Source organism: Lotus japonicus, chromosome 4 (genome assembly GCF_012489685.1).
Source record: "Lotus japonicus ecotype B-129 chromosome 4, LjGifu_v1.2".
In the NCBI taxonomy this organism is placed as follows: Eukaryota; Viridiplantae; Streptophyta; class Magnoliopsida; order Fabales; family Fabaceae; genus Lotus; species Lotus japonicus.
In genome coordinates, this window is record NC_080044.1 from 22,697,291 (window position 1) to 22,705,545 (window position 8,255).

The window sequence follows — 8,255 nt, forward strand, 5'->3', positions numbered from 1 at the left end:
GCAGGCACCTTGTTTTGATTGGGTGAGCTCTAGGGAATCTAATTCAGTTCTCATGGATAACAAGGAGGGAGGATCAGTCATTAGGCCACCCATTCTGGATGGTACTAACTATGACTACTAGAAGGTTCGCATGACAGCCTTTATCAAGTCAATTGACAACAAGACTTGTGAAGCTATTGTCAAGGGTTGGAAGCACCCCACCAAGGCACAAGCTGAAGGTACTTCAACCATTGCTGCTGAGGAAGAATGGACAAAGGAAGAAGATGAAGCTGCTCTTGGGAATTCTAAAGCTCTAATTATGCTATTTTCAATGGTGTTGACAAGAATATGTTCAGGCTCATTAACACTTGCACTGTGGCCAAGGATGCTTGGGAGATACTGAAGACAACACATGAAGGAACCACTAGAGTGAGAATTTCAAGACTTCAGATGCTTACTACTCAGTTTGAAAACCTGATGATGACTGAAGAAGAAACTATCTCTGAATTCCACATGCGTGTTCATGATTTGTCCAATGCTTCATTTGCTCTGGGAGAACCTATGTCAGATGAGAAGCTTGTAAGGAAAATCTTGAGGTCTTTGCCCAAAAAATTTGCTATGAAAGTCACTGCAATTGAGGAGGCTCAAGACATTGAGAGCATGAAGGTTGATGAGCTCATTGGATCTCTGCAGAATTTTGAGTTGAAACTTGGTGACAAGCCTGAAAAGAAAAACAAGAGTATTGCTTTTGTGTCTAACACTGATGAGGGTGATGATGAAGACTGTGAAGGTGAAAATCTTTCTGAGGCATTGGCTATGCTTGCTAGAAAATTTAATAGAGCCTTGAGGAAGATTGACAGAAGAACCAAGTTTAATGTCCAGGACATAAAGTTCGACAAACCTAAGTTTTCTAACTCTCAGAGAAGGAACAAAGAAGAAGAAAATTCTAGCTAGAACAAAGGAGTGCAGTGTCATGAGTGTGAGGGTTATTGACACATTAGATCTGAATATGCTACCTATCTAAAAAAAAAGAAAGGAATGATGGTAACTTGGTCAGATGAAGACACTGAAGATGAGGAGGAGATGTCTGCAAACAAGGTAAATGCTTTCTCTGGAACTGTTTATGATACAGATACAAGTGATGAAGATATTTCAGATGAAGAACTGGCTGAGACTTATAAGCTGCTGCATATCAAATGGGAGGAAGCTTGTAAACTTGTGAGAGAACAGGAAAGTGAGATAGAACAACTCTTCTCTAAGAATGAAAGACTGAAAGAGCTCAGTGGTAAGCTAAAAGAAGATTGTGATAAGTGGAAATCTAAGCTAGAAAATGTTGACACAGTGGAAAAGGTAAAAATGATGTTGGTCAATACAGAACTTGTTGGTCAATCTGCAAGTGTACAGAATCTACCCGGTTTTAATTTATCGAACCACAGGGAATTGCAATGCAAATTCGGTTTAAGATTCAAGTTCAAGGTTGGAAAGCAAATATAATTCAGTTTTAGGATTGATTGTTGAGTTGATTATTTATAAACCTAACAAAGATAAGTGTGTGAAGAACACTGGTGAGAATGCCTTGGGTTCTTGCTTAACTAATTCAGTTTTAGTCAACCTATTCTATCCACAAAACTCTGAGTCTCTCCTTGATGCTATAATCTAAATAACTACCTATCGATGCCTCGCATAGGTAATACTCTCAAATCAAAGGATAAGCCCAATTTCTTGTGTACTTAAACAATTGTTTGAGGCATTAAGTTTTCAATTTCAGATCAACAAACTTCAACCCTTCCTCTATTCCTAGTAGTAAGCATAGAAGAGGTAATCCCACAACAAGTCCCTAATCTATAACAAACTTCCGTTCTATTATAGAAAAGCATAAAGTTAGTACGCGTTCAAGCTTGAAACATAAAGCATGGATATGGGATTCAAGGGTTTACTCAGAGAAGTCATGAATAGAAATAGGAAATAAGATTAAAACATCAAGAGTCTTACAAAGAACCCAAAGCAAGAGGGCTTTAGCCAAGCATGGCTATAGAACCCATACAAGAAAGAAAGGATAAAACCTGGAACATGGACTTGGAGAAAGCTTCTCCTCAAGCTCCAGAGCCTAACCTTACTTCTAACTTATTTAGGAATGTATAGAAATGACAAAAGTTACAAAAGAAATGACAAAAAGCCTATTTATAGGCAAACAGGTCGAGTCTGGGCGCTCAGGTGCCAATTAAGCACGCTTGAGCGCCAATTCAAGCTGAAAACAACGCCTCTGGAAGGCAATTGGCGCTCAGGCGCTCAACAGGAGCGCTCAGGCGCCAATTCCTTTCTAGCATGACAGAAACTAAGAATCAATTGGCGCTCAGGCGCTCAACACGAGCGCCTGAGCGCTCTCTACATGCTAGAAAGCCTCTTGACCTTCTTCTTAACTCCCCTTTAAGCCTCCCTTCAATTTTCCAAGCCTCTTGGCCTTCTTTCTTCAGCAGTTTCAAACCTGATTACTTAGGAACAAAGCAAAGAAAAATATCTAGGAACTCCAAGAGATTATGAGCACGAAAGACCCTTAATTCAAGTAGAAAAGATATGCAAGTCCTATACTTACTTAAAATGCAAGAAAGGTCCTTATAAAACTATAAAATTACCAAAACAAAGTAAAAACACAAATAAAGATAAAATGCATGAGAATGCATGAAACACTACATGAGACTCAACAAAAAGACTCAAAACTAACAAAGAAATGACACTAAAAACACTACTATAATAGTGTCATCAGAACTATAAGAGGAAGTAGCAACTCTGAAAAGTCAGCTTGAAGCTACTCACAAATCACTTTGTATGTTGAATAATGGTGCTGACATGCTAGATGAGATTCTGAAAGAAACAAGTAAGCAAGGAAGGAGCTTGAAGGGAATTGGTTTTGACTATAGAACTGCAAACAAGGAAGATCAGAAGGGGGTCAAAGGATTTTGTTGCTGCAGCAAAACAATCTGAATTCAAGAAACCTGCTAACTATCAAGTGTCAAGACCGATGCCTCGACATGTGCCTCGACATGTGCCTCGACATGTGGCCTCTCACGTTAAGAGTATCAAAACAGCACCCTGAAGATGTCACTACTGTGGAAGGAATGGACATATAAAACCCTACTACTTCAAGCTGTATGGCTATCCTCAGACTCATGATAGGCCTAACAACTCGAAGGTCTCACAGATGAAGAAGGAATGCAAGCCCAAGGGTGAAATTACTTGTCTGGTTGCCTACACGTTTTTCAGAGCCTCTGCAAGGGAAGATTGGTACTTTGGTAGTGGTTGCTCATAAGACCCGGTTTTAGGGCATATTATTTTAATAATAATATTGAGTCATATTCTGTCAATAATTTGTGTTATATGTGATACTATGCCTTTAGAAAGGGAAATTATTTTATTAGGGACATTTTTAGACCTTAATAATATCTAGATGGCGATGTACTCGTCATTACGGTCGTTTTGACTGTAATATTGCTATGGTTATTTTCCGACGACTTTTAGGTTAAAATCGGCCCGACAACGGAGATGAGTTTGCGAATCGAGTCGGCAAGGACAGTTTCGTGGGCCACACCTCATGGGGAGGTGCTGGACATGTTTCTAAAAATATTCCATGAGGGAATACTCCTTTTTTCTTTTTTTTGAGAGTTTTATTTTAATAAAATGGGTTTTTATTTAAATAAAATGTATTGAATTATTTTAAAACTTTTGATTTATTAAATAAACATTTTCAAAATTATTTTCTGGAGCTTTTACGAGGGCTGGTCGAATTTGTGGAGGGAGGAAGGAGAAATTGGTTTTTGAATGTCAAATTGGGGTTTTTATGGTGCACTAAGAGGAAAACATGGTAGTTAATGCACTTAATAACATGTTCTTGACTTGGCCTTGTGGTATATGATTTTTTTGTGAGAAAATCTGAAGAGGAAGAAGGGAAGGGGCGGCCAAGAGGAGTGAGGGAGTGAAAAGAGATATTTTCATGCTTTTAAGGTGATTCATGGTGTTTAAGGTGAAGGAGCAAATCAAGGATTTGATTCCTTTGACTCTCATTGAATGGGGGACTGGAGTTGGAGTTTTCAAAACTTTAAAGGGCCTTGGAAAATCTGATTTAAAGAATTAAGGAATGGATTTTGAACTTTCAAGAGTTTTAGTTTTAATAGGATTAAGTTGGGCTTGGGTAAAATTTTGTGGAAAACCCTAGCCCATGGAGAGAGCCGCCGGGTTTGGTTAAGAGGTGAGGGAGGAGTATTTTTTCTTTTTCTATTCTATCCATGAACATTGAGATGAGGTATAGTACCTAGAGTGTAAGGAACGTGATGTGAAATTCCTAGAGAGAATGAGAGCTTAACCGCTTTTGAGAGAAAAAGTAACGGAATTTCAATCTTGTTGTTTCTCAAATGAGCTAAGAGTCATTTACAATTGGTATTCATCCCCTATTTATAGAGGCGGAGTTGGGCTTGGTGCCTTTAACCCTTCCTAATGGGCCGGTTGGGCCTCTGGGAGGAGGCCCAAGTCCCTGGTTCGCTCGTCGCCCTAAGTTGGTGCTCCTGGGCGAGGGACCCTGGGGTCTCGCCCAGTCCACAAGTCCACAAGACACCGAGCTCGAAGCATGAGAGCTAAGTGTGTCTTTAAGTAGAAAAACTAAGGCGACGGCCATGAGAAGCTAATTAATGCTAAAACTTAGGGTCTAATAATGAAGAACAATGGCCAACATGGATTGGTAATTAAAGCTTTAAAAATTAACATTTTGAACTTCTTGCTATGTTCCCCTGGCGGCTCGAGTCCACAAGTGGCCTTGTCACAGTTACGCACGTGCCCTGAATCGTGATATTTTGACATGTGTTGAGCCTGTGCCACGAGTAGCGCCCCAGAGTGGTGCAAAGGTCAGCGAATCCACGGAATCTCAACTGCTATCTTTGAAAAGTCTCTTCAAATCATAGTAAAACCTGCCAATTTGAATTCGAACCAATAAGCTTCAGCCGTTGTAACTTTTCATTTAATGCGCTGCCCCTGTTTCCCAAAATCTGCGCCACACTCCCTTGAGTAATCATTCCACCTTTTCCATGATGGGGCACGATTTCCAAACCGCTGCTCGTCCCAACTTTTAAATTCTCCCTCACCCCCTCATTCACCACTTCTGGAATCCTTACAATCTGCTAAAGTTGACAAACTTGCGCCCTTTCCCTTTTTCATCCTTATTCTCCCTTTTAACAGAAATGACTTCCCAAGGCCGCACCAAAGGATCCTCCTGATCCCGCAGCGCCGCTCCCGCATCTCCTCCTTTGGTTAACCCTCCTCCCCCCGGAGGATTTCACCTTTTTGAGAGTGAAATCAACGCCTTACGGCACCGGGTTTTCGCCACTCTGCCCCAGTCCACGAATAAAACTCCCACTCAAGGAGCCATCTGTCATCCCTCTGAGCAGTCCTCTGACGATTCCGTCACTGAGACAGCCCGCCAGGCAGGTGGGCTTTGCCACGAGAAGTCTCTCACGATTGAACAAGGCGTGGAAAAACCCCACTTCTTCTACGTCTACGAGTACTTTTTCCTCGACCTGGGGATCAAACTACCTTTCTCCCCCTTCCTTTGCCAAGTGATGATGGAAATTAACGTGGCCCCCAGCCAACTCCATCAGAACGCCTGGGCTTTCATTCGGTGTTTCGAGATTCTTTGCAACGCCGTCGATCTTGAAGCGAAGAACGCCCACTTCTTCTATTTCTACGTTGTAGAGCCAAAATCTTTGAAGAGTCCTACCCCAGGGTGGATCTCTTTGAAGTCTCGTACGGGCCGGTAGCACCTCTTTCCTTACAAGAGCAACGTCAAGAAGGGACCCGGGCGCCGGTACTTGTGCATAATCGTGCATCCTACTTACCCTGAAGCCTTCACCCTTCGGGATGGGACTGCTCTGTTTCCTTTCTACTGGACCAAGAGCCCTCGCGACGTTCCGTTGCCGTTAGATGCGTCGCCGAGTGATGAAGATAAAATCATCCTTGGCTTTTTCGCTGGGCTCCCCATCCTCGGGTGCTCACAGTTGCTTGAAGCCGCTCGCAAAAACACCCTCCACTCATTCCTAGGAGGAATGAACTTTACTAAAGCCACAATGAAGCGCGCCCTTGCTGCTTAAGCGTTTGAGTTCCCTCCCATTTTTAACACTAACGGGATCAAGAGGAAACACACTGCCGCAGATGCTGGTGCCGAGACCGTCGTTTCCCCTTCAAAGAAGCGGACCAGAGGATCCACCTCGGTTGATCCTACGCTCGGATCTTTGATCGATGTTGTTCCTTCCGAAACTGCTGGGACAGCCCCAAATGTCGCTGCTCCTGGGGCTGGTGAGTCAATACCAGACACCGTCCTTCCGCTGGAGATTGACGAGCTGGCGCCGAGGCCTACCGTTGACGCTACTCAACCTTCCGCCACAAGAAAATCCCAAAAATCCCAAGGGGCGACCCTGGCACAAATGGAAAGTCTGGGGTCGTGATTCCTTCGCCCCAAAAGTTGAAAAAGAAAAAGAAGAAAATCAAGAGAGCCAAGGCCGGTGAAACATCTGCTCCCCGCCAAGACCTGGTGGGCGGGGATGAACCAAACCCCAAGGGCGAGGCGGGATCCTCGCCCTTCCCTCAGGAAGTCATCGCTGGTCAGCACGCTCCTGAAGGCGTTTCCTCCGATGTTGCCCAAACAATTCTTTCTCTTGACTTTTCATGCCATCAAACTGTGGTAAGCTCACCCAGGGCCTCCCCCATCCACACAACGAGTCATAGTGGTGAGGATCAAACTCCCGTCGTCTCACTTTCTCCTCGCCATTCTTCCCCCGTCGCCAGCCATCCAATTACTGATGGACAGAAGAGTTCTGCTTCAAACCAGCAACCTTCCCCTGTCGACTTTATGCTGACTGACCCTTTCCTCAGCAGCATGAGAGGAACCGAGAATCCTGGCGCAAGAAGCCATCTCGAGCCTTTTGCGCGCGGGGTGTCTCTTCGCCAAGTTGTCCCAGGATTCAGCTACATCCACTGAAGTTGAAGAGCTCTTCCAGAAGGCTGAGGGTTACCACCTTGCTACGCTCGAAGCGTATGGCGAGCGTGACAAGTTGCTGACTCAGGTAGCGGCCCAGATGATTAAACTGAACAACTTGGGTATCGAGATGAACGATCGTGAGACCGACTTATCCGCCTGTGAAGAGAGAATGAAGGACTTGAAGGACGATTTGCAGAAGGAATTGGAGGCGAAGAACGAGGCAATCGCCGTGAGTAGGGCCGCCTGTATTGTTAAGGATAAGGAAATCGCGTTCCTGCGTAGTGAGTTGGGGTCGACGAACGAGTCTCTCGCCGAGGTGAGGTCTAAACTAGAAACAAAGGCCAAAGCTGTTGTTGATGCGGAAACCCGTGCGGACTTCGAGATCATAACTCTCCGGGCAAGGTTAGTGGCCGGGGCTGCTGCCGGGGCTGTGGAAGAGCGTGGCCGTGGTTTTTTCCTCGCCAAAGCCCAAGTCCAGTATCTTTACGAAGGAATCAACCTCGGCGGAATGGGAGCCTTCAAGAGGGTTACCCCTCACGGATTGGTCGGCCCTGATGACCCTTAAGGCTTCAATGCTGAGTATTTTGCGGCTGCTGAAAACGCAAGGGAAGCAGAAAACGTTAATGCAGTTTGAGTATTTTGTATTGATTGTCCCTTACCTTTTTGTAATTAACATTGCTTCGTGTTATTTAATGAAAGTTTGTCGCGATTCCGTTTGTCCATTTTTCTCCTCGTGTTCGCCCTTGTTCCTTTAAGCTTTGTATTTTGTGCTCGTGTAGCGATTTTGAATGAGGCTTTCTTCACATCGATATTTCCCGTAAGAGCAGGTGTGGCCTTGCCGGTTTTGTCCCGGCGAGGACTTACAGTTGCTAGGGACCCAATGGCCATATAGGTTTACCCAAACTTATGCCTAGTTTATATTCTCGCCCATATTTCGGGGAGGTCTCATTTGCCCATATTTCGGGGAGAATTTTGGAATAAGTAGCTTATCCTGAGATAAGTAGCTTATCCGCACACATCACTAACGAGAGGTCAGCGATTCGCGCCGGACTTTCCGGAGCAATCCCTTGACATCAAGGTCGTGTTGGGATTGCCACCTTCAGGGAATTTTTCCCACCGGGCGAACGTGACATGTTAGTTGAGTATCTATCTGGGTAGCAGCGGTTCGCGCCGGACTTTTTCGGAGCGATCCCCAGACATCAAGGTCGTGTTAGGATCGCCACCTTCAGGGAATTTTTCCCACCGGGTGACCGTCGTA